This window comes from Pelodiscus sinensis, chromosome 2 (assembly GCF_049634645.1).
Source record: "Pelodiscus sinensis isolate JC-2024 chromosome 2, ASM4963464v1, whole genome shotgun sequence".
NCBI lineage: Eukaryota > Metazoa > Chordata > Testudines > Trionychidae > Pelodiscus > Pelodiscus sinensis.
Window position 1 is genome coordinate 138956005 of NC_134712.1, and position 25616 is coordinate 138981620.

General features: G+C 41.8%; 1 long non-coding RNA gene across 2 annotated transcripts in view; it reads left to right on the plus strand.

Annotated features, from left to right (window-relative positions):
* Positions 1 to 372: 372 nt before the first annotated feature.
* LOC142827227 (uncharacterized) overlaps positions 373 to 25616 on the plus strand; it is a 96519-nt gene continuing 71275 nt past the window's right edge. For both annotated transcript variants that reach the window (XR_012901812.1, XR_012901811.1), the window contains exons 1-2: positions 373 to 5919; positions 9549 to 9641. This is a non-coding gene — a long non-coding RNA (uncharacterized LOC142827227). The remainder of the gene's footprint in view (positions 5920 to 9548; positions 9642 to 25616) is intronic.

The window sequence follows — 25616 nt, forward strand, 5'->3', positions numbered from 1 at the left end:
CCATACTGTTTTGCCCACTGCAGCATTTCAGGGCTATGTCTAGATTACCCTTGGCTTCCAAAAAAAGATATGCAAATTACGTGTGAATTCACATATCTCCTTCCGATCCCTTTTTCAGAAGAGGTTTTTTCGAGGAAAAAAAAAGCAGTCTAGATGGTTTTTTTTCATACAAACCCCCACCTTTCTTGAAAGAACCCTTATTCCTCAAAAAATTAGGTTTACAGGGTTCTTTCAAAAAAGGGGGCTTTTTGAGCGAAAAACTCTGTCTAGACTGCTTTTTTTTCCCCAAAAAATCCAAAAAAGGGATTAGAAGAAGATATGCAAATTCATGCCTAATTTGCATATCTTTCAGAAGCCGAGCGTAGTCTAGACAAAGCCCAGGAGATAACCTTCCCTGTTAAAGACTGAGACAAAAAAGCATTGGGTACTTGTGGAAAAAGCTCATCATCTGTCACACAGTTGCTTTCCCCATTTAGTAAGGGACCTGCACTTTCCCTGACCTTCTTCTTGTTGCTAACTTGTCTGTAGAAATTTTTCTTGTTATCCTTCACATCCCATGCTAGCTGCAACTCCATTTACACTTTGGCCTTCCTGATTACATCCCTGCATGGTCAAGCAATATTTTCATATGCCTCCCTAGTCATCTGTCTAAGTTTCCACTTCTTATAAGTTTCCTTTTTGTATTTAAGCTCACAAAAGATTTCTCTGGTAAGATAAGCTGATTGTCTTCCTGTCTGTTTGCTTTTCTTTCTGCTGATTTGATTGGTTTATTCCTGCACCCTCAATAAGGTCTCTTGAAAATACAACCAGCTCTCCTGGACTCCTTTCCTCCTCATATTAGCTCCCTAGGGGATCCTGTCCATCAGTTTTCTAAGGGAGTCAGTCTGCATTTTTGAAGTCCAGGGTCCATATTCTGCTTCTCTCCTTTCTTCCTTTAGTCAGGATCCTGGACTTGATCATCTCATGGTCACTGCTGCCCCAGTTGCCCCCTACTTCTACTTCCCCTACTAATTCTTCCCTGTTTGTAGGTCAAGAAGAGCATGACCTCTATTCGTTTCCTCCAGCACTTACACCAGGAAGTTGCCCCAAACACTCTCCAACAACTTCCTGGATTGTCTGTGCACTGTTGTACTGCTCTCCCAGAAGATGTCAGGGTGACTGAAGTCCCCCAGGAGAACCAGGACCTAAACTTCTATTAGTTGTCTAAAGCCTTGTCTGCCTTATCCTCCTGGTCTGGGGGTGGGGGTCTATAGTCTATTATACCTTAGGAGCATACCAAAGACAATGCTTGTAGCCAGGTCGATACTAAATGAACTAAAGATGTGTTAACTAAGAAAAAGAAACAAAGTTGAAGCAGGAAAACACATGCACAGAAATGCGTCACAGTTTTAGTTTCTAAAAGGTGGTTGAAGCTTCTATAATGAGTAATCTCTGAATGTCTTCTAGAGAACACAGGGTAAGTAGTTGAGGATCTCTTGGTTATGCTTATAAATCGTACCCTTCCAACACTGAAGAAGCACAGAGATGCAGTTTATTCCTGTCAGAATTTTTTATCCTTTCTCCCAGAGTTCAAGCAGCTGGAATCAATCCTCATACATACCTGCCCCTCTTGGGTATGTGGGGAACAGTTCATGAAATCTTTTGTTGTTTGATGTTACACAATGTTTTGTCTGGTATTTCTGGGCCTTTTGCTGGCCAGGAGAACATTTTCTGAATCAAACTATTATTTTGCCTTTGATAATGCCTTTCTCCTCACTGTCAGAAGGTTCCTGGTTTCAGAGCAAGCACTTAAATATTACCTTCTACTATGGGACATAGATATTATAAGTGAGATTAATGTGTACAACAACTTACAGTTCGATAATACTAACACACAGGTAAGTCAAACTGGTTTCTAGCTAGTCTGTGTTCATTTGAGGCTTAGGGGCTTTGGCATAGTGTGAGCAAGCATAAGGGCGTGTGCTTTGCTTTTGAGTTATCTGCACTAAAGGAGTCAAGTCCCACACCATTTAGAACATTCTGTTTTTTGAATCCATTGTTTTAGTCCATATTTTTTGGTTGCCAAATATGGCTCACATTTGAGCTTTGGCAGATTGGGAGGTAAGAGGCACTGTCATGCAGTGACGGCATTGAAGAAACTTTCAGAGTCAGGACCTGAAATTGCTTGGTTAACTAAGACAAAGGTACAATCTAACCCGTGGGAAACTTCCCATTTAAGATGTTATATTAGGCACAGTCCTGAAAAATGTTAGCTGCACCATGCCAGGAGGCAGACATCCTCCCTTGAACAGTTGCCGCCTTGTTTCTTCCTTGCTCTGGGGGATAGGAGGCTAATGAGGGTAATAATTTGATGTATTTGTCACTGGTGAATGCCATGATTCAACAGCCCTCATATTGATTTAAATGAGCTGGCCAATGCACTTGGAGAGGAAAACCCAGCCTCCACTTTCTCTGGGGTCAGGCAGCATATTGGGCACACATTTTCTATTTGCTCCTTTGAAAACAGACAAGTGGTCAGTGCCCAGTTTTATACAGAGAGGAAGCAAAAGATGAAATAATGCCTCAATAAAAAGTTTAAAGGAGAGGAGAAATTTACTATCAACAAAAACTAGAATATGTAAAAAAAAAATCTTTTTTTATTATAAAACATAAAGGGTTCCACTCTCCTTTTGATATGCAAATCACTCTCCCATTAACATCAGTGAGAGTTAAAGCCACTGGCAGCAGGCACCAGTATCAGCTTTCAGACTTTTTCCTGATCTGAATCAACAAAAAATGTGTATTCCTCAAAGCAGCTGCATTAACAGACAAGGAAGTGTTGAATCTTCTGCTGCCTGTTCTTTGTATGAAACTAGATGCTGACCACTTCTTGTCCTTAAAGAGACAGTATAAGTTTTATATAGGCCAGTCCCAAATGTCGATTTATTAACTAGTATTTTTCACTCTTTTATAACTTAACTCCTGGGAGGATTTAACCTCCATAACTCTCTCAGCCACCAACATATAAATAAATCCCAAATACTCCCATTTTAGACAAAAGGCTACCATGGAAAAATTCAGTCCAGAAGGTGAAAACATAAAATAACAATATGTAGAAATATGGGTAATTGTAGTGTAAACAATCTTACTACCTTATATCTGGGTTGACTTGTAGAGCTCATGGGCAGAGGGTGAATCTATGGGTTGGGGAGACTAGTCTCCTAGTCCTGCCCCTTCTGCCACCTTCCCACTTGTTCCATGCTCTCTGGCATCCATCCCCAAGTGTGGCCACTAGCACCTGCCTCAAACTTGTGCCCTCACCTTCCTCGGCCCTGGAGCACTGAACAGTGCAGCCCCAGTTCCCCCCTGCTCTGGAGTACTGGAGGGCCAGGGAGCATGGCCCCAGCCTACCCCTCTAGATGCTCCATGTGGTCCAACCCCTGGGCAGCATGCCTCAGTGCTCTGAGCCACATAGCCTGGCCTGACCCCCAGCCAGCCACCCCGCACCTGTCCAAGCTGCCTCACTTCCCCCACCGCACACAGATGGTGTCCTGGCCCCAACACCGCCCATCCCCACCTAGCATTGAGTAGCACCAATCCCAACAGTCTCCCTAGAGAGCAACCTGTCTAGGCTGGGGCCTCCTTGTAGCTGCACACTGCATGTAGGAGGAGGCGTGGCCGGAGGTGAAGCATGGGCAGTACCACCCATGGCTATTTGGATAGGCACAGCCTTTCCTACATTATGTACCACCCATGTTTACAGCACGGCTTTAATAATAGTAGAGGGACACAGAAATAGCTTGACAGACAAAAGACAATACATGTTTTCATTTGTCACTTAGTCACATCTCCAATGCCACACAAATTATGCCAACTTAAGCTATAGTGTAGACATAAAGTTATGTTTGCACTGTACGTTACGTCAACTTAAATTACATTGATGAACGTCAACTGCTGTAATTAAACCACTTTTGCACATCCACACAATGCTTCTTGTGATGTCAGAGTGCAACCATATTTGGTGCTTTTGCATCAAAAGAGAGAGCAATGTACCGTGAATAGTTATCTCACTGTACAACTTGCCTCCATCTGCCCCTTGGTGCTCTTGGAAGGGATATCAGTGCTTCATGGTAATGGACTCACCACCCCATTATGTAGTCCCCTCTGCTCTGTTATTCTATAAGTTTCTACATTTTGGGCCACTTTTAAACAGCCCCTGTGAACTAAATGCCTGCTACCTCTGTCTGAAAGCGTGGATCCTGCACTACTCTCCAGTTTTGTGATGGGGATTATAAACACAATATGGCTGATAATGCAGTACCTCATGAGCTGTGAATATAAGAATGATACAATGCTGTCTGTTCTGCCATGTATCGTGGAAAGAAACAACTCAAGATTGCTATTGAAATTCACGGACAAGCTGCGTGAGGTGGACTACTGATACTTGGCTCAGGAAAAAGTCCCTGAGTAGCAGGATCACATGGTGATGCAAGTCTGGGATGATAAACAGCAACTGCAGAACTTTTGGATGTGCGAACCTTTCTGGCACTGTGTGTGGAGCTTGCCACTGCCCGTCAAAATGAGAGCTGCTTTCACTGTGAAGAAGTGGAAATCACTGTCTGGAAGCTAAGAACTCCAGACTACCAATTAACTGCCAGTCAGTTTGAAGGTGGAAGGTTGCAGTGATGCAAGTGTGCAAGTCTATAGTATAATAGGTTATAGGGGCATTGCTGAGAGGTCAAATCAAGGTAAATTGCTTAGAAACAGGGCTATTTACAAAGCTATTCCTAGGTTAATTTGTACCTCAGATCTTACCCAAAAGAGCACGCTATGAAAATCTTTTAGAATTTAAAATGTAAACGTTTATTAATAAAAGAGAAAAAGAAAAGGTTGGGAGTAAAATCGTTAAAGGATCGAATTACAAACACCAACTGCAAGATTACTGGTGCAGGCTTGTAGCAGAGGTGGAAAAGTCTGCTATCTTATAAGTCTCTGGAATTCATCCTTAGTTAAGATGGGTGATCAGTCCTTTCAGGCTCAGTTCATAGCCAAGATGCTTCTGAAGTGATGAACTGGAGCAAAGGCCAGTGGAGGAACCTCTAGGGTCCTTTTTATAATCTTGCCCATGTGGAGAGAATTCCATTGTTCTTGCTGCATGAAAGTACCTCCCAAAATGGAGTTTGTCACATGAGCAAGTCACCTGTCCATGCACGATTCAGTCCTTAGCAGCATTTGCCTATGTGCTGGTTTGAAGGTTCACAGCAAAATTCCTTAGATGTGGATTGCACCACTCAATGTCCATTGTCAGTGAAGTACTGCTATTCACTTGAGTAGCCTCCTTCCCCCTTTCACAATAGGTGGGAGAATCCTTTTGATATCTCCCAGAAGCAAATACTTGGAATACCAGTAGAGAGCCACTATTTATAACTTTAAATACAAACATCATACATGCTTATGAATAGTATAAACCAAATCAGCTAAGCATAAGCTTTCAGTAGATACCTCACTTGGCCCACTTTGTACAAAATTTTGGGCAAGCATACTAGAGTAGATGCAATAATGTTCATCTCAGAATTCAAGGGTCATTAATCAACTCCTGCTGAAAAGAAGTGTTAATCTATGTAATGTGTGAAAAATTGTGGATGGGTTTATGGAAATGGGATTCCATAACTACAGTGGGGTGATATATGGCAGGCATATTCCCCTTTTAGCCCAAGACTATCTGTGACATAATACATCAACGGAAAGAGCTACTTTTCTATGGTATTGCAAGCACTGATGGATCACTTGGGTCATTTCACCAATATCGACATGGGCAGGGCTTGAAGAACGGTGGCGAAAGCCGCTCGCCAGCCCCGCACTGCGCATGTGCAAGACCTGCATTGCACATGCGAACGCTGCAAATGAACAGGGCACCCAGCTGAAATCTACTTGTCACGGGTAAGTAGATTCAATACTTTGTCAAGCCTTGAACATGGGGATGTCAGGGAAGGGACCACAAACTAAATATGAGTCAACAGTGTGTCACGGTTGCAAAAAAAGCAAACATGATTCTGGGATGCATTAATAGGAGTGCTGCGAGCAAGACACAAGAAGTTATTCTTCCTCTCTACTCTGTACTGATTAGGCCTCAGTTGGAGTGTTGTGTTCAGTTCTGGGCACCACATTTCAAGAAAGATGTGGAGAAATTTGAAAAGGTCCAGAGAAGAGCAACAAAAATGATTAAAAGTCTAGAACACGACCTATGAGGGAAGACTGAAAGAATTGGGGCTTGTTTCGTTTAGAAAAGAGAAGACTGAGAGGCAATAGGATAGCAGTTTTCAAGTATCTAAAAAGGGTGTTACAAGGAGTGGGGAGAAAAATTGTTTTCCTTGGCTTCTGAGGGTAGGACAAGAAGCAATGTGCTTACATTGCAGCAAGGGAGGTTTAGGTTGGACTTTAGGAAAAACTTCCTAACTGTCAGGGTGTTTAAACACTGGAATAAATTGCCTAGGGGGGTTGTGGACTCTCCATCACTGGAGATATTTAAGAGTAGGCTGGATAGACATCTATCAGGGATGATCTAGACAGTGCTTGGTCCTGCCTTGAGGGCAAGGGACTGGACTTGATGACCTCTCGGGGTCCTTTCCAGTTCTGTGATTCTATGATTTAGAGTGGGAGTTTGCATTGCTCAGCATTGCTTAAACTCTGCCCTTATTGAAGTCAACTGGTGTATTATCATTGACATCAATCAGTCAGTGCTGGGTTAAACCAACACTGAATGCTCTGAAAAATTCACTGTTAACATTCTACACTATACCTGTCAATGACTTCTATGACAGTTCTAATCTATATCTTTAGAGACCTCACTCGATAGACATATACATCTCTATGGCTCCATATTGCAAATATTGTATTGCGTATGGGATAATTTAGGACGAAAGGTACCATATGTATGTATATATAGCAATGCTTGTGTGTGTGTGTGTGTGTGTGTGTGTGTATATATACAGGGCTCACCAAGCCGCAGCGAGCTCTGCTCACCAGCCGTGCAGTTCGGCACACTGCGCATGCGCAGACCACGCTGCGCGGCTGTGCTGGCTGGTAATCTACTTTCCATGGGTGAGTAGATTACATTAATTGTCGAGCCCTGTGTGTGTGTGTGTGTGTATATATATATATATATATATATAAAGCGAGCAGCAGAAAGGAGCATGTACCCATTGTAATTAAACACTTTCTGGGGAAAAAAACTGCAGATGTTCTTGCAATAGAGTGATGTTTGTCTAAAGAAAAACAGCAGAATATGTGCTGGAAGACCCATTCATTATAATCAGACCTTTTAGATCCTAAACCTGAAAAAATTCTTCGACTGCTAAGATGCATCATGCTAAAGTCAATCCAAAAAAATCTCAATGTATTGAGAATGATAGCACTACAATAATTTCCTGAGTTGCTTCACACAGATGTTTCAGGTTGGAACTATTTGAGATCTAAACAGGTAAATACTCAACCCTCCTCTGAACACCCTAATATCTGTAACCACCTGGTTTCTCTGGCCAATAGCTGAAATGGGAGAAAAACAAAAGTATCAATCTGCATTCAGTTCATATGAGCATCCAATAATGTGGATATATCTGAACTATTCAAACATTTATAATCCACAGAACCGGGTTTAAAATTTCTCGTGAGATTTTATGCACTTCAGCTTCTGGCCAGAAATACACGAGAATATACTTTTTGTTATGTTTGACACTCTCATTCTTACTGAAACTTGTGCATTTAAATTGTGCGCAAAAATGAAAAACAAACAACTCACTTCTCTTTCTACCTGAACAATTTCTAACTTTAAGTCAGACAGATCTGAGTTCTATTTTTTAAAATAGATTTAGAATAGAGGCAAGGAAAAGTAGTTTATCAGAATGGGCACACTCATTCTTAACCTCTAATCTGTAGCTTCTCACTGATGTTCTTGTCTATAATCTAGAAATTAAAAAGATGTAAGTACTTTATCAAAGTAAAAAGTGGATCATACTATTGTTTTCATCCTTCTCTCTGTGGTTAAAAACAAAACATTGATGTGTCCAATCCATATAATTAAAGGAAATTTCTGCGTGAAGCCCTTTAAATATCATTTGGTAGAAACTACATTTGACTGTAGTTTTCCTTTTCATGTGGATGCTCATTCTATGCAGACCATACATTTATCATTAGCTTTATTAGAATACGCACAATATTCAGATCCCAAATCTGGTTTGTTGCAATAAATACCTAGGAATTTAATTAGATGCCTTTTGCATTTTCAGGTGTACTGAGGCAGACTCTAATTTCACTTACACTTGTATGAAAAAGGAATGAATTTTCATTGTCAGTTAAACTACTCTGAATTTATTCCAGTATAAATTACATACTAATTTTTCCAATAAATATTTTACATAGTGTAATCCTTCTGCCAGGCAGAGTTGGTAACACCAAGGGCTGGGTTCAATATAGAGGGGTTCTTCTTAACAATGCAGCACAGAAATGGCTTGAGTCCCCACCCAGTAATCTGAGAAAATTAAATGTTACCTCTTGGTCCCTCTAAAATGCAAGCACTGAGTCAGTGTATAGCAAGGGAAACTTTTAATAATAAAGGGAACGGGGCCCAGCATTAATCTGGAAAAATGCCACAATGATAATTTGCAAGCATATAACTTTGAGCAAAATGCCCCCCCTCCAGAATACATTAGGCACTTGCCTCAAGTCCTCACCTTGTCTTAAGTGGAGGCTTATGATTAATTTATACTTAACTATATTAATTGAATAGTGATTTCTTACTCAAGAAATCTGCAATTGTCATCATTTTAATAGAACAAAGCAGCAGAAGGAAACTGTTTTTGAGGGGGCCTGTAACTCATGAACCTGTTGGTCGAATGACCCCAAATTTTGATCACTAGTGTGAACCTGTGCCTAACAAAGCACTCCAAACTTCAAAGTAATCACAGTGACCATTTAGATTTTAGATCATTAAAGGAGTTGATCTGAAAAGCATATAAATTAGCAGAAATTGAATCCTTCTAGCTATTCTTCTGTATTTGTGCATACACAATGTAAAAAATGCACATTTTCTTAAATACTGTTCCCACTTTGGGTTGGCATCAGACTTAGTGGTTGCCCTGCACTTGGGTAAAACTAAACAGACTGCGATCATTTTGATCTGTGCCATATCAAGATTTTGATCTTGTCCAACCCCTGCTCCTAAAGACTCTTTTTTAAAAATAGACATTCTTCGGGGCTTATGTCTCTAGAGCCTCTGTCTCAAATTACTCCAAATTTGGGCCCTTTAAATGTTCAGTGTCTCTTCCTGGGGTACACCAAATTTAAAACAAATCTGACTGAGCATATCAAATTTAGAATTTGGAAAGGTCAACTTTTAAAAAGACATTGTGAGCCAACCTGAACTATAGTGGTGCTTGTACATCACTATAATATATATTTGTGCTATCTCTGTCCCAGCATTTGTAGGCACTGATCAGCTTGTAGTAATAATTCTTGATTTGCATGCCTCAGAGAATCGCTGGTTGAATGTATATATATTTTCCCTATGCTAGGACTCCATCTTGGATCACACATGGCTGTGGAGACACAGAAGAGGGAGCAGGCAAAAGAGAGTTCTTCCATCTTTAGCTGAAGCCATGGAGAAGGTAACAACCTTCATTACAATTATGAGACTGACCATAAGCAGGGAAAGCTATCTCTATTACGTTGTAATAGTCTCCTTAACAATATATCTAACATGTTTGTCTGCATCTTACAAGACTTGCTGGAATGCTGGTTTCTTTGCTCTGTCCTTACAGGTCCATTCCCCCCTACTCCTCCTCAAAGAGCCCCTGGGACTTTTGGCCCAAGGTCTTCTTGGCTATGCCTTGAAGTGGGCATTGCCCTTTGTTCACTCTCTGATTCCAGTGCTCCCAGAGTCTTCTGATTCCTCTGTTCCCACTCCAGTGTGAATGCCACCTAGGATGAAAAACAGGTTCAGTAGGAAAGCACTGACCATTTCCTAGAATGGGCATGTTCTTGATGAGTTGCCTGACTGGGGTTTATGAACTTTAATCTGCTAGTACGTGGTATTGAGGGATTTAATTTTTCCCCTGAGTCTCTGCTGTAAAAGCAGCCAGTAAATATGGGGTTTAAATACAAAAATGGTGTCTATATATTGGTAAGTGACTCTTAGTGCAGAAAAGGAGAGCATATGGAAGACAAGAAAATACAGCTCTGGAGGAATTATGACAAGGCATTGGAAGACTATCAGTACCCAAATTCATTAGCCTGAATCCTCGCTGCAAAGTGGACAGGTTTCCAGCCTGGAGTTAAAGTGGAACCTGGGCTCTAACCGTTATCCAAACCTGAGGCAGCTAGCCCAGGATAAAGGCACCATCAAACCAGGAGGTTTTGTGTGTGCACAGCAGGGAAAATGGGGACAGCATCAAGGTAAGAGTCTGCAATCAAGAGAGAACATGCGGCTATCCAAGGATGCAAATATTAACAAACCCATTTTATAAACTTAAAAACCAATAAATGGTCTGGTAGCACTTTAGACTAGAGACTAACAAAACACGTGGATGGTATCATGAGCTTTCATGGGCACAGCCCACTTCTTCAGATGACCAGAGTTTTAAAACCCGTTTTATGTATATCTACATTCCAAGGACTGTTCTAGGACAGAGGGAGACAGGCAATTTAGACAGAAGCCATGTTAGTGAATTTGGGCTGAGATGCACTAATTCAGCAAACCCATGGCTCAGTCTTAGTGGATTTGAGGCTTGATCCAAAGATGACAGATTGTTTCTCCTTTTGAAAGACACTCTTATTCAGAATGATGATAAGGTACCGCACAAATTTATTGTTTACTGTGCACTTCTCTCACTGGATATTTAGGTGTTAAAATAACCCTTATGAAGGGCAAATTTCGTATTTGTACTACCTTCCTTATCTGTTTAATAAGAGCTTTATTGTACTCCTCTAGGTTGGTCAGTAACAGAGATTGAAGATCCCCTTTTGAGCTTTTATTGCTTTGTCTGAGCCAGTATCATTTTTTCCTGTTTGCACTTTTCTATTTGTTTGTTTGTTGTTAATACACACTCCTCCTCCCACTCTCACCTTCCTTCTCCTGCCCCTTGTAACCACAGCATTTCTTTCATTATTGAAGTTGCAGTAGCGTAAATTGTCCTCCTACATTTCTGTTATGTTGCAGTTTTCATCATATTGCATTACCTTGTATTCATTTCTTTTTTTATTACTTGTGGTTCCTGGCCCCACTGTACGTAGACACCTAAGAGGGTCTTTCTGTCTTTTTGTCTTCTTTTTGCCTTTGTTCCTTTCTCTCTATTAAGTGCATTTGTACATAGGGGCATTTGTGATCCCTTTCTGTTCATCTTCATTTTACAATCCGAAAGATCAAACTGTCCACTGTTTTATCTGACTTCTGTTTTTGATCATTAAAAAGGAAAAAAATCTTCTTCCTGTCAGATTAAAGTGATGAGAAGCTTGATCAGATACCCATCTCTAGGGCTTGTATCTTATTGTTCAAGGAGAAAGCACCTCCCCCCCCCAAAAGAGGGAGGGGGAAATCAGTAGTACACATTCTTCCCTCTATTCCATAGATTGGAATCTAGAATACACCCTCCTAACACTTTCCAAATACTTAGTTTTATTGTTGATTATAATTGCTTATATGGCACTGCATTTACAAGGTACATTGGAAGACATGTCTCCTGTCCATCAGAGTTTTAAATGTCAGCCAGAGAAGACAAAAACAATGAAACAATAGTTGCAAGAAGAAGATATGAAGCATTCAAGGCAGAGAAAAATGTAGAGCATTGGTTCTCAAACTGGGGGGCGTGAAGAAATTCCAGGGGGGGTGCGAGGCGACCCAGTCCCCTCATCAAATTTTGCTGTTCTGGTCAGTTCCTTTTTTTTTTTTTTTTTGTTCAACAAGTTTTGCTGCTATTTTTTGGGGGTGGGGTGGGGTGGAGGTTTCTTAAAAATCAAAAAGGGGGAGTGATGCTGAAAAGTTTGAGAACTATTGATGTAGAGGCAGTTTGAAGCATAGGAGGCTACATGACAGAAGGCACAAAGTTGAGAATGGGAGACAGAGATAAAAGGAGCAAAAAAAATGAGACACCTGGGTAGGGAAAGAGAAAACATAAGATTAGATTTTTAGCCAATGAAGACACTGAGGCTGTGTCTACACTGGGCCACTTATTCCGGAAAATCAGCCGCTTTTCCGGAATAAGCTGCGAGCTGTCTACACTGGCCCTTGAATTTCCGGAAAAGCAACGACGCTCTACTGTACAAAATCAGCCGCTATTCCGGAAAAACTATTCTGCTCCCCCTCGGGTATAAGTCCTTATTCCGGAACACTGTTCCGGAAAAGGGCCAGTGTAGACAGCCCAGTAGTCTTTTCCGGAAAAAAAGCCCCGATCGCGAAAATGGCAAAATAGATTGCGAAAATAGTATTCTGTTTTAAGCAGTTCCGGAAATTCATGCCAGTGTAGACACAGCCTGAAGGAAAACATTTATGTGTTATGAGAGATGGAAATGATTTTTGGCAGTGCATATAGTAAGAGGTTTTCCATTTATTAAATGGGAAGAAGTAATAAAATTCAGTGAAGGAGTGAATATGAGAGGAAAGCAAAAGTTCAGATTGAATACTGATGTTGTGAGGACAACTATTTCATTTGACAGTTCTGACTGTCTTTGGAGACCTATGGCAATTTCCGCCTAGTACTCCCATTTCCAAGCACTAGCACTACACTGAATGCAACACAATCCTCCAAATCAGTCCTAGCAGCAGTACATTATCATCTAGAGGAGAAAAACATTAAAAGATTTCTGTGGAAATATAAAGCTATTAATATAGCAATTAATATAATAGCAGATGGTTCTGATACTGAATAAGAAGAATTTGGCAATGTTATCAAGCCTTTATAATTGTATAGCTGCTCTCATCTCAGCATCTTAAATGCTGTATAAATAACCTGACAATGTTTCTCCTTCCTTACTTATAATTTACCTAGCATAGCATGTAGTGCTCTGTACACAGTTCAAAAATTTAAATATCTACAAAAATCAGCCCAGTTAACATGCAGTCAGGAAAAACAAACAAACAATAATGTAAGCCGTGCCCACTCAGTGTGGAGTTCTGCCCTCCTCTTGTGGTGCTTAGGCTACTGAAAGACTGATGAGCCTGCAATGGCAGCAGCTAAGTGAGGCAGATGCTGTAGCTCAGATATTTGAGGTTCATGTCTAATAACTCAGAGATCCTGTGTTTGACCCCTGCTGCCGGCAATGTGTGCTGGGATATCAGTATTGCAATAACATTATATAATACTCACTCATCCAGACAAAGCAAAAAACTAGACTCTTCCAGTTTCTTGGAGAGAGCCTATGGGCCTTGCAAAGTAGTTGGAAAGACAAAGGACTTGTGGGCTGTGTCTAGACTGCATCCCTTTTCTGTGAAAGGGATGCAAATTAGACATATCGCAATTGCAATGAAGCGGGGATTTAAATCCCCCCCCCCCCGCTTCATTTGCATAAACATGGTTGCCACTTTTTTCCGGCTCGGAGCTTTGCCGGAAAAAAGCACCAGTCTAGACGGGGATCTTTCGGAAAATAAAGCCTTTTCTGAAAGAATCCTTATTCCTCTTAAAATAAGGGATCTTTTGGAAAAGGCTTTATTTTCCGAAAGATCCCCGTCTAGACTGGTGCTTTTTTCCGGCAAAGCTCCGAGCCGGAAAAAAGTGGCAGCCATGTTTATGCAAATGAAGCGGGGGGGGATTTAAATCCCTGCTTCATTGCAATTGCGATGTGTCTAATTTGCATCCCTTTTACAGAAAAGGGATGCAGTCTAGACACAGCCATGATGTATAGGACTCGGTATCCAAAATCAAAAGCCTCCACTGGGATGCTGTTCCCCAATTGCTTGATATTAAAATCCAGCAAGTGTCAGTTCAAGTATAACAACTGAAACTGTTATGAGTGAGCACTAAGTCTCTTAGACTTGGTCTACACTAAACCAGGAAGGTTGCTTAAGATATGCAACTCCAGCTACGTACCTTAAGTTGAGCCTTGGCAAGAACCACACTGCAGAAGGCTGACGGGAGCAAATGTTCCCGTCTGCTTGCCTTACTCCTCGCAAAAGGAGGCGTGGGAGCTGCCCTCAGTTTTCAATTTATACTAGACCCACTAACTCTAATGCCAGAAGATTGACCCCTGGAGTGTCAATCTTCCCGTAAATATAGACGTGCCTGTAGAGGACAGAACTCTCACTGAAATAATAGGCTAAATTCACCAATGATGAATTCAATGATCACACTCCATGGAATTACATACAAATTGGATTTGCTACGTGTCTTTACTGATCTGCAAATAAGTAAGCAAATACCTGTCAATGGCAAATAAGAACTCTGATACAATATCATTCTACAAAAGGACCACTCTCTCCAATACAACAAATAATGATAGATCCTTGGGGTTTTGTAATCATTTGTTGTTAGTTCCATTTTACATGCATTGGCGAAGTTATGCATGTAAAATGTCTTTGTGCATTATTTCTGTAACAAAACTAGTGCAATAAATCTTGAATGTTACATGTCATAAAATGTACTTTAAAATCTAAAACGGCACAAAAATATCTAACATCAAGTTCAACACCAAACTCAGCCACAATCTGTTGCACACTTTTCTTTTATATGCTTTTCCATAATTTTGTAAAAAAATTATGCACTTGAACTAAGATTGACTTGACACAAGTGATACGGTGACCAGATGTCCTGACTCTTTTAATATCTTGTTCCATGTCCTGATGGTGTTTTTTATTATTATTGAAATGGGCTCTTCCTGCATCCCTACTTCCCTTGAATTAATAGGCAATTTAGACAGCCTGCAACTGTGTCTGGACATGCAAATCAAATACAGCTGGGAGAAGGTAATAATGCCGAATTACCCATCAGAGAGAATAAAAGAAACTGTGTACATAGGAACAAAGTATTTTATGTTTGGTGTATGAAAATGTCTTCACAAACTCTTCTGGGGGCTTTCTACTTTAAAACTAACAACATGCTTCATGATTGTAAAAATGAAAAAATAAAAACTCTTACTACATTATCTAGAGACCTTCCAGTTATTGTTCTGTAGCTTAAAGATTTGAATCCTGCATGCAGATTAATAAAAATCCAGTCCTGCTCTGAGGTGACATTAAACTCTGTGGGTAGTTCTAGAAGGTTTTTCAAATTCTACTTCAAGGTGTTGTGGATTTTTTGTGTTTTTTTTTATGGCCACTTGAAAGGATTTGCATGTAGTCTTCCCACACAGATAATTTTATATATAGCTGGTGTTCCCCCCCCCAAAAAAGTCTTTGTTTTCCTTGGAAAAATTTGACTTTTTTGTTTAAAGAAAGTTTTCAGTTTTATGCTTTTTTTTTAATTGGCTTTCAGTGAAAAAATTGTTAATTTTGGGGTTTTAAGTGAAGTAAATTTTTAACAGTAAGGAGACCCTTTTTATGAATTCTGTTGTCTAAAACAGTTTTTAAGAATTTTTTTTTCAGCCAATATTACCTATATTTTACTTTATTTGAACAATGTCAGCTAAAGTCCTTGGTAGTGTAACAAGCCAGCAGATGGCATCTAAGTGTAAACAGCAAACATCTGGAGGATCAATGCCCAGTACTGCAATAAACTGAAGGATTTCAGGACATTTGGGAGAATCTTAGAAGGTGGACTCTAAGAGTTTGTGGGTGATTGACCTCAGCAGAAGAAAGGAAGACGGTGTTCGCCAAGGAGCAATGTACTACACTGAAAGTCCAGAAGTAGCAGTTACCTGAGATCTACAAAACCCACACAATACCACACCTCCCAATCTCATGGGTTAACAGAGTGATTAAATCACTGCCCTATAACCTATCAAAGTGGTATCCAGTCTTCTACCGGATATATATAAAGTTATATAGGTGGGAGATCTGCCCACCTCTTGAGCTCATATCTGGGATAGATGTATTAGAAGTGTTAATCAAGCCATCTGAGTGTGTCATGTAGATAGGAGAATATCTTGGTTGTGTGAGCCAAGTTCGTAAGAGGCATCAGGGTAAGAAAGACAGAAGAAATACTATGATCTCAGTGTCACTGAGCAGTGTCACTGAGCAGGGATGGAGGCGTTGGTGTGGATTTGGGATCAGACAAGAAGGAAGTTGGCAGTGTAAAAAATCATGCAGAAAGTTTAACAATCCCTGCATAATCATGAGAAAATAGTCCAGAATGCTAACTGTCTGCTGAGCCAGGCAATCTTTTGTGGCCCAGTAAGTGAATTCACAATGCAGGGACACTGATACTACACAGAAGCCTTGAATAACCATCCATCCTGAGCCAAAATACTCTGAGGTCCCATATTGCAGCCAGCTGCAGTTCTAACATGTAACCTCTAAGGTCAGAAATCTCAGAGTAGGTATCCTGTCACAATGAAGATGGGGATAAGAGGTGAGCCATCACTTGAGGTGGTCTCAAAGCAAGGCACAACAGGGGAGCAATGCTGAGATTTATCCATGGCAGACTGCAGGCTCAGGAAACCTAGGGCAGACCATAACAGGTGTCTTGACCATTCAGGAGATATGAGGACTATCCGAAGTCACTTCAGCAGAATGCACAGTGCATCCTTTCAAAAAGGTGGAGCCTAAGTGCAGTAGCCAAATCCTGGAGGATCAATTGCCAAGAGCAGCAAGAAACCAAAGGATATGACAATTCCAGGAAGCTGGAGGGCATTCTCACTTTAGAAGGGTAGTACATGAATCTGTCTGTGGCAGTGGGTGTCGGGGAAAAGAAGGAGGACTGTACTATTCTGAGTGGGGAGGGCTGCATGAGCCTGCGGGAAATGACTCTGATGAACACAGAAGTACAGGGCTGGTGGTGAGCACTTTGGACTCAGACTCATGTTTGTCCAGAGGGACAAGAATAGGCCAATAGCTGAGGAGCAAAATACCATCAGGCCCAGAGGCCAGAGGCCCGGACTGAGTAGCCAGCAGAGAAGCAGATACCTCACCAGGTTAGCACATCTCAGCTCTGTGTCTGCCACTAATGGGAATAGAGATAGCAGGTAAAGGTTTGGGGGCATCTCTGGAGGTGGGAGAAGAGACTGTGCTGTTGTTTCACTGTTCCACTGTTGAATTCCATTAAGTTTACAGGCTTCAATCTGGCACATTGGTCTGCCCCAAACCATGGTCTAGCAAAAGCCCCACTGTGTTCTTTCTGGACTTATGTAAGCAAAGGGGACAGAGAATCGTGCAGGCTCACTACCTTAGTTTGTTTCCCAGTGCTTGTGTCAAGCATGGAGGGGGATGGGGGATGGAGGATGGGCCAACAGTATCAGTTTAAAGCCAGGGCATCACTTACTCTGCTTTCAGAGTTATCTAAAGAACAGACGAGAGAAAATTTACTTCATTTCTGTATTCATGTGTCATGAGGTACACTTCTATCTTGTATACAAGAGAGTTGCACATTAGCAACTTGCATGTAACTGAACGGTGGGCTTTTAATTCAGGAATTCAGAAAAAAAATCCCTAGCCATCCCATAGCTCCTAACATCTAGGGCAGACAGATATTCAGATTTGCTCCAAAGAATGCTTTGAAACCTATTCTGGACAAGAGCCATGCATAGATCATAAGGGACCATGGATACTAGGCCTCCCTTGAGCTTCTGCCAGACTGAAGACCCATAAAGTTTATTGTGGTGCACAGTAAACTTTGATTTCAGTCCTCGTGGAGTTACCTTGCTTTAATTATTTTAATTTATTATCCAGTAAATGTTGTTTAATTTTTGTTTACTGTTGTGTTTTGTGGTTTGTTTTGTAGGTTCCCTAGGGTCTCCTTTTCTTCTTGTATTTCCTTCTAGGACCCAGAGATAAGAGTTGTCTGGTGTAGGGGAATAGTATTCCCCAAAGCTCTCTATGTGGCCCGGTGATTTTCCCCACCTCCCTTCTCCTGTCAATTGAAGAGGAACTTGTGTGTAGAAGGGTGGGGATATTGGGTAGTCAGGGGGCAGAATGTATTGCTCTGGCAAGATGACAACGGTTGGTTGTGTATTGATTTTTCTGGGGATAATGAAGAGCCGTGAAAGCCATGCTGTGTATCTTTTAATTAATGACTCTTTCCTGTTCTATCATATTCATTATACTCTATAAATACCTACAAGGGGAACAAATACATAGTAATGGGCTCTTCAAGCTAGTAGAGAAAGATACAACATGATCCAATGTCTGAAAGATGAAACTTGACAAATTCCGATGGGAAATAAGGTGCACAATTTTAATAATTAACCAGTTTACCAAGGGATGTGGTGGATTCTCTATCACTGACAAAACTGGATTTTTTTAAACTAGCAGGCTGTGCCCTATGCTCACTACACTCACCAACCCTCCTCTCTGGCCACTTAATAGTCCTATATAAAGAAGTATATCCCATTGTGCTGTGTGTGTATTTGACTGAAAATTAAATACAATGAGTAATCCTGTGGCACCTTAGAGACCAACAAAAATAAATAGAGAGAATTATGAGCTTTCATGGATAAAACATGAAAAGCTCATGATTCTCTATATATTTTTGTTGGTCTCTAAGGTGCCATAGAACTATTCATTGTTTTTAAAGCTACAGACTAACATCACCACCCCTCTGTGACAAAAGGTTAAAAGAAGATTCTGTTGAAATAAGCAAGTTGACAAGAAAGCAAGAGATGTCTGTATTGAATCAGGAAGAATAAGACTTTTGCCCATCCTGTAAGCCAAACCTGAAGTCTCATTTGGTCTGGATGTGAAATTCTGGGGTTTTACTTAGCAAGGAATAATGAACACATTTTTGTTTATTTTGATCCATCTGGGTATGCAGCCTTGAGTTTTGAGTTCAGATGACCCTTACCCAGAACTAGTGTGAGGATGCTGCAGTGGCAGTCCCATAAAGTGGGCTCTTGTCATTAGCAGAACATTGTTGGGGAATCTTTTGACTTATGCTAACAGCTGATTTCACAGGTGAGGTCCGTTGCACAACTGCTGTGAACGTTTACATCCATATGGTAGGTAGATTGGTTGACGTTGATGTGCTTACTCCCAAATTTCCTGATTGGGTAACTGGAATGTGCCAAGTCTTTCAGAGCTGTGCTTATTATATATACCATTTATTATACCATTGCAAATATTATCCACTGTGGAATCTTGATGGCTTGGCAAATCTCTATCATATTAGCTCTGCCCTTGTGAATGCCACTTCACTTTGCTTCTCTTCCTTCCACTTAGGTTCTCAGATTTGTTCAGTGTGCTTGCACATTGGGGGTAGAAAAATACCAGTTAGGTTACTGCACACAGGAAATACTTGACAACTTTCACTAACAACAACAGCTCCCTGTGAAGAGTGGAGATTCCCCATAATTCTTAGTGTGGAATTACAGTACATATGGACCTTCTGATGATTCCCTAGCAAGTCAACATCAGGGGATAATAGGGCATTTGCCTTTTTTCAGGCCATTGGCAGTAAGAGTGTATGGGTCTAGTGCTTCATATCTACTTCTTCAAAAGATGTTTCATAGGTGGGGTGGCAAAGGAATGTACCATGCATGGCTCTGTGATATGCCAGAATCCCCAGAAGACTCGGGGAAGGGGACCGAGAAGGCTACCTGGCTCTTAGAAGATGGAGAGGGTATAAGGCACCAGGAAAAGGACAAGAGCTAAGGGTAGATGTTCCTAGGGCCCAGAAAAGAAGGAACATCTGTTAGGGTATGTCTACACTTGCCCCCTACTTCGAAGTAAGGAGGCAAATGAAGCATACTGAAGTTGCAAATCAAGCCCGGCATTTAAATATCCCGGGCTTGATTTGCATGTTCTTGGCCGGTCACCATTTTAGAAATTTACTAGCCTGGAATAACTGCCTGCGTTTACAATCGGCAGAGAAATGGGAGTCTGATTTAAAGCCCCTAATTCGAATTATCTGGTAAACCTCATTGCAGGAGGAATGCCGCGTGTAGATGTGGGCAGTTAGTCCGGGCTAGTGAATTTCTAGAACCCATTGTGAACCTTTGCCAATGTTCATAAACAAAACAAAGCCTGATCCTACCCTAATGTTGGTAGAGCTCTAGAGTCCATGGAAACTTTTTATCCTAGTCACAATATCTTTATGAGATAGGAAAATATTATCAATCTCATTTAAGAGGGGAAGGCAGAGAAAGTTTAAGTAATTCATAGAGGTGTTGTGTGGATTAATTAACTAATGGTTGTAGAGTGCTTTAGACATATGAAGTGCTATATAAAGGGTAAGTATTATTATGCTTGTTAGAACTGTAGCAAGCTGTTCACTACAGCTTCTAACAAACAAGCCTCCATAGACTTAGTTTGCAAGTCTACAATTTCCCTGTCATTCTGCCAACTCTCAATCTTGTGATTAGTTGAGAGTCTAGGAAAAAAAACAGGACTATGTAGCACTTTAAAGACTAACAAGATGGTTTATTCGGTGATGAGATTTCGTGGGTCAGACCCACTTCCTCAGATCAAATAGTGGAAGAAAATTGTCACAACCATATATACCAAAGGATATAATTAAAAAAATGAACACATATGAAAAGGACAAATCAAATTTCAGAACAGAAGGGGGATGGGGGGGGGGAGGTAAATGTCTGTGAGCTAATGATATTAGAGGTGATAATTGGAGAAGCTATCTTTGTAATGGGTAAGATAATTAAAGTCTTTGTTCAAACTTAGGCATAAAGTGTCAAATTTAAGCATGAATGACAGTTCAGAGGATTCTCTTTCAAGTGTAGTCTTAAAAGGCCTTTGAAGCAGGATGCAGGTAATCAAGTCGTTGAGACAATGTCCTTTCTGGTTGAAATGGCAAGAAACTGTTTTTTCTTTGTGATCCTGTCTAATATCTGTTTTGTGGGCATTGATCCTTTGGTGAAGTGTCTGAGACGTTTGTCCAATGTACATAGCAGACGGACACTTTTGGCACATGACAGCAAAAATTATATTTCTGGATGCGCAGGAATATGTGTTCTTGATCTTATAACTCACTTGGTTAGGTCCAATAATGGTATCAGCAGAGTGAATATGTGGACAAAGCTGGCAACGGGGTTTGTTGCAAGGGAAGGTACCAGGGTTGGTATTAGTGTGGTATGTCCTGTGGTTGTTGGTAAGAATCATCTTGAGGTTAGGTGGTTGTCTATAGGGGTATGTCTACACTACAAAGTTAATTCGAACTAACAGCCGTTAGTTCGAAATTAACTTTCATAGGCGCTACACAGGCAAACCGCTAGTTCGAACTTAATTCGAACTAGCGGAGCGCTTAATTCAAACTAGGTAAACCTCATTCTACGAGGACTAACGCCTAGTTCGAATTAAGTAGTTTGAATTAAGGGCTGCGTAGCCACTTAATTCGAACTAGTGGGATGCTAGCCCTCCCCAGCTTGCCCTGGTGGCCACTCTGGGCACCACCAGGGAAACTCGTCTGCCTCCCTCCCAGCCCCAGAGCCCTTAAAGGGGCACGGTCTGGCTACGGTGCCCGTGCCAGGTGCAAGCCTGCCAGCACCCAGCCAGCAGACCCTGCACCTGGCACGGCACAGCACGAGCCAGCCACCCACTGCCACCCAGCCCTCCGCCTCTTCCCGGGACCAGGCTGGTGGCTCCCAGGAGCCTGCCTGGGGCCGCAAGAGGCGGGCACCCGCTTGGTCTAGTGCGGAGATCGTGGACCTCATCGAGGTTTGGAGGAAAGCCTCCAACGTCCACGACCTCCGCACTAGGCACAGGAAAGTGGCCGTCTAGGGCAGGATAGCTGCCAGCCTGGCCACCCAGGAGCAGGTTTGCATGAAAATCAAGGTGGTCGAGTGAGACCCCGACCCTGAGCCCTGAGCCCTGAGCTTAGAACATAAAAACATAAGAATGGCCGAACTGGGTCAGACCAAAGGTCCCTCTAGCCCAGTGGCCTGTCTGCCGACAGCGGCCAACACTAGGTACCCTGGAGGAGATGGACCGAATACAATGACCAAGCCATTTGTCTCGTGCCATCCATCTCCAGCCCTCCACAAACAGAGGCCAGGGACACCATTTCTACCCCCTGGCTAATACCACTCCATGGACCCAACCTCCATGAATTTATCTAACTTCTCTTTAAACTCTGTTCTAGTTCTAGCCTTCACAGCCTCCTGCAGCAAGGAGTTCCACAGGTTGACTATTTGCTTTGTGAAGAAGAACTTTCTGTTATTAGTTTGAAGCCTGCTACCCATTCATTTCATTTGGTGTCCTCTAATCCTTCTATTATGGGAACTAATGAAGAACTTTTCTTTATGCACCCTCTCCACACCACTCATGCTTTTATAGACCTCTATCATATCCCCCCTCAGTCTCGTATTTTCTAAGCTGAAAAGTCCCAGTCTCTTTAGCCTCTCTTCATGTGGGACCTGTTCCAAACTCCTGATCATTTTAGTTGCCCTTTTCTGAACCTTTTCCAAGGCCAAAATATCTTTTCTGGGGTGAGGAGATCACATCTGTACACAGTACTGAAGATATGACGTACCATAGTTTGATACTTCCCCTCCTCCTCCTACTCCTGGCTTCCCCCTTCCAGCTCCCTCCTCCCAGGTTTCCTCCTCCCCTCTCCCACCCTCTCTCTTCCCCTCTCCCACCTCTTTTTCCCAGTCTCCCCGAGTTTTGTTCAATAAAGAGAGTTTCTATTTTTGAACACACGTGTCCTTTATATTGTACATCAGCAAGGGGGGCTAGGGAGGGTAAGTGGAAGGAGGTGAGGGAAGAATGGGGTACGAGCCCCCGATGGGGAGGAGTGGGGTGGCTCTGTGGGCTCCTTGGAGTGGAAGTTCTCCTGCAGCCCCCGGATTGACACCCCCCCCAGATGGCAGCCTGCGGCAAGTGCAGCCGGGCTGATGGCCGAGTGCTGTGATGTGTCGAGTGTGGGCCCTCCGGGCACTCCAAGCCAGGACTGCTTTGCTGTCCCTCATCGAGATAGACAAGCGAGCGGGGAACCCCTGAGAACTGTCTGGCCGGGGTGGGGACCGGGGTGGGGGTCGGGTCCCTTTAAGCACAGCCCTCGGCTAGCCTGAGACAGCAGCTCCACGCTCTAAGTCCTCATCTGATGCCCTGCTGGCACTGCTTCCGGCCATCCTTAACCTCGGTTCAGGGTCCACTCAATGTGGACATGCTAGTTCGAATTAGCAAAATGCTAATTTGAACTAGTTTTTATGTCTAGATTCACTAGTTCGAATTAGCTTGGTTCGAATTAACTAATTTGAATTAAGTTAGTTCGAATTAGCACTGTAGTGTAGACATACCCTAGGAGACTATGGGTCTGTCTCCCAGAGCCTACTGGAGTTTAGTATCCTGTTCCAGTATAGGCTGTAGTTTATTGATAATGTGTTGGACAGGTTTAAGTTGGGGGTTGTAGGTGATAACAAGTGGTGTTCTATTGTTGGTTTTCTTGGGTCTGTCTTGAAGTAGATGGTTTCTAGGTATTTGTCTGGCTCTTTCAATTTGCTTTTTTATTTCTCCGGGTGGGTAGTTGAGGTTTATAAATGCTTGGTAGAGATCCTGAAGTTTCTGGTCTCTGTCAGTGGAATTAAAGCAGATGCGGTTGTATCGAAGGGCTTGGCTATAGATGATGGATTGTATGGTGTGTTCTGGATGGGAACTGGAAGCATGTAGGTAACTCTATGAGTCAGTGGGTTTTCTATAGAGAGTGGTGTCTAATTTTCCATTGCTGATTTGTACTGTGGTGTCCAGGAAATGGATCTCTCGTGTAGAATCGTCCAGGCTGAGATTGATGGTGGGGTGTAGGTTGTTAAAATCTCTGTGGAATATCTCCAGTGTTTCTTGGCCATGCGTCCAGATCATAAAGATGTCATCAATGTAGCATAAGTAGAGAAGGAGTAAAAGGGGACAGGAGCTGAGGAAACGTTGTTCTAGGTCAGCCATAAAGATATTAGCATACTGTGGGGCCATGCATGTACCCATGGCTGTGCTGCTGATCTGGAGGTATAAGTTGTTCTCAAACTGGAAATAATTGTGGGTGAGAACAAAGTTACATAGGTCTGCTATCAGATTGGCAGTGGTGTCCTCTGGGATAGTGTTTCTAATTGCTTGTAATCCGTCTTCATGTGGGATGTTGGTGTATAGAGCTTCTACATCCATGGTGGCAAGGATGGTGTTATCGACGTTTTGTAGTTTCCTTAGGACGTCAGTAGTATCTCGGAGATAACTGGAGGTGTTGGTTGCATAGGGTTTGAGAAGAGAGTCTACATAGCTGGATAAACCAGGAAAAAAAGTCTTCCAGCCTCTTACATGGAGTGGAAGTTCTCATCAGTTGCATGTGTAGCCTGTAATAGTTTTATTGAAGTGCAGCAGACACGAGAGAGTGATTTTTCAGGACAAACAGCTAGATTCAGTAAAGTAGTAAAAATGTGCTATAAAGTACAATGTTAAGCTGCAAGGGGTTGGCTCGAAAAGCCAATAGGCCTCCTTCATTTCTAACTGATGATTGAAGCTACGTAACAGTGCTCATATGGGGGAAAATGTGAAGCTGGATTTTGTGTGCTCCAGCCATGTGGTGGGAAGGAGTCTGGAGCACCATCACTGACTCCCCAGTGCTGGTGGGGAGCCCTGAACCTCAGGGGCTGGATCCAGGCAAGTGAGGGGCCATATCTAGCCCCCAGGCCTGAGGTTCCCCACCCCTGTCTTAAAGGCTCAAGATCCAGGAGGCAAATAAACAGAGACTATCATCAGTCTTGTTTATTCACAGAACAGGAAGCAGCAGTATAAACTTGCTTATGCTGCTTTGATACCTCTGGGAGTATGAAGCCAGTTCAAACTCCGTGAGTTGAGAGTGTGAATTTTTTAAACAAATTTGTCAGTAAAACTGAAAAATACAAAAAATGGGCTTTTTTGTGTGATTTTGTTATTTTACTTGTCTCCTTGTAATGCTTTTCTTCCCTCCCTCCATTTTTTTCCATTAGAAAAATGGAAAAAAGGTTTTTGATCAGGTAATATTTTTATTTAGTGAACAAGCAGACAATAGGATTATACAAGAATCTTTCCTGGCAGAGTTGGTCAGATTATTCACTGCAAATCACTTTATTTGTGGCTTTACCTGTCTCTTCTCTTTGTGAATCATTCATATGTCAATATATTTTCTGCTATTGTATTAGTTATAAATACTTGACAACTAGATTGCATAAAAATGTTCAAACAATGGGCTGTGTGAAAATGCTTTGTGAGGACTACTCATGGTGTATCACATGGTAATTTTTGCACCCATTTCAAGTGCAGGAGTAAGACTGAGACTAGGAAATGACAAAAATACACTTCTGGTATTAATTTTAATATGAATATTTCTTTGTGCTAAAATGCTTGAAACTCTGGGAATTCAGATATTTCACAAATATCTGGTGGTTATCTAGATGCTCATGTATGACATGACACCATGAAAGAAAAATAGTCTTTATTTGTGAGTTTTATCCGGAAAATTATTCATGAACCATTTTAATGGTTTTTCTAAAGGTCTGCTTCTTTATACTTGCTCCTGATTTTAAAAAGTAAAATACAATTTATGTGGCTTCATTTAACATGCACTAGCTTTGCAATTACAGAAGAG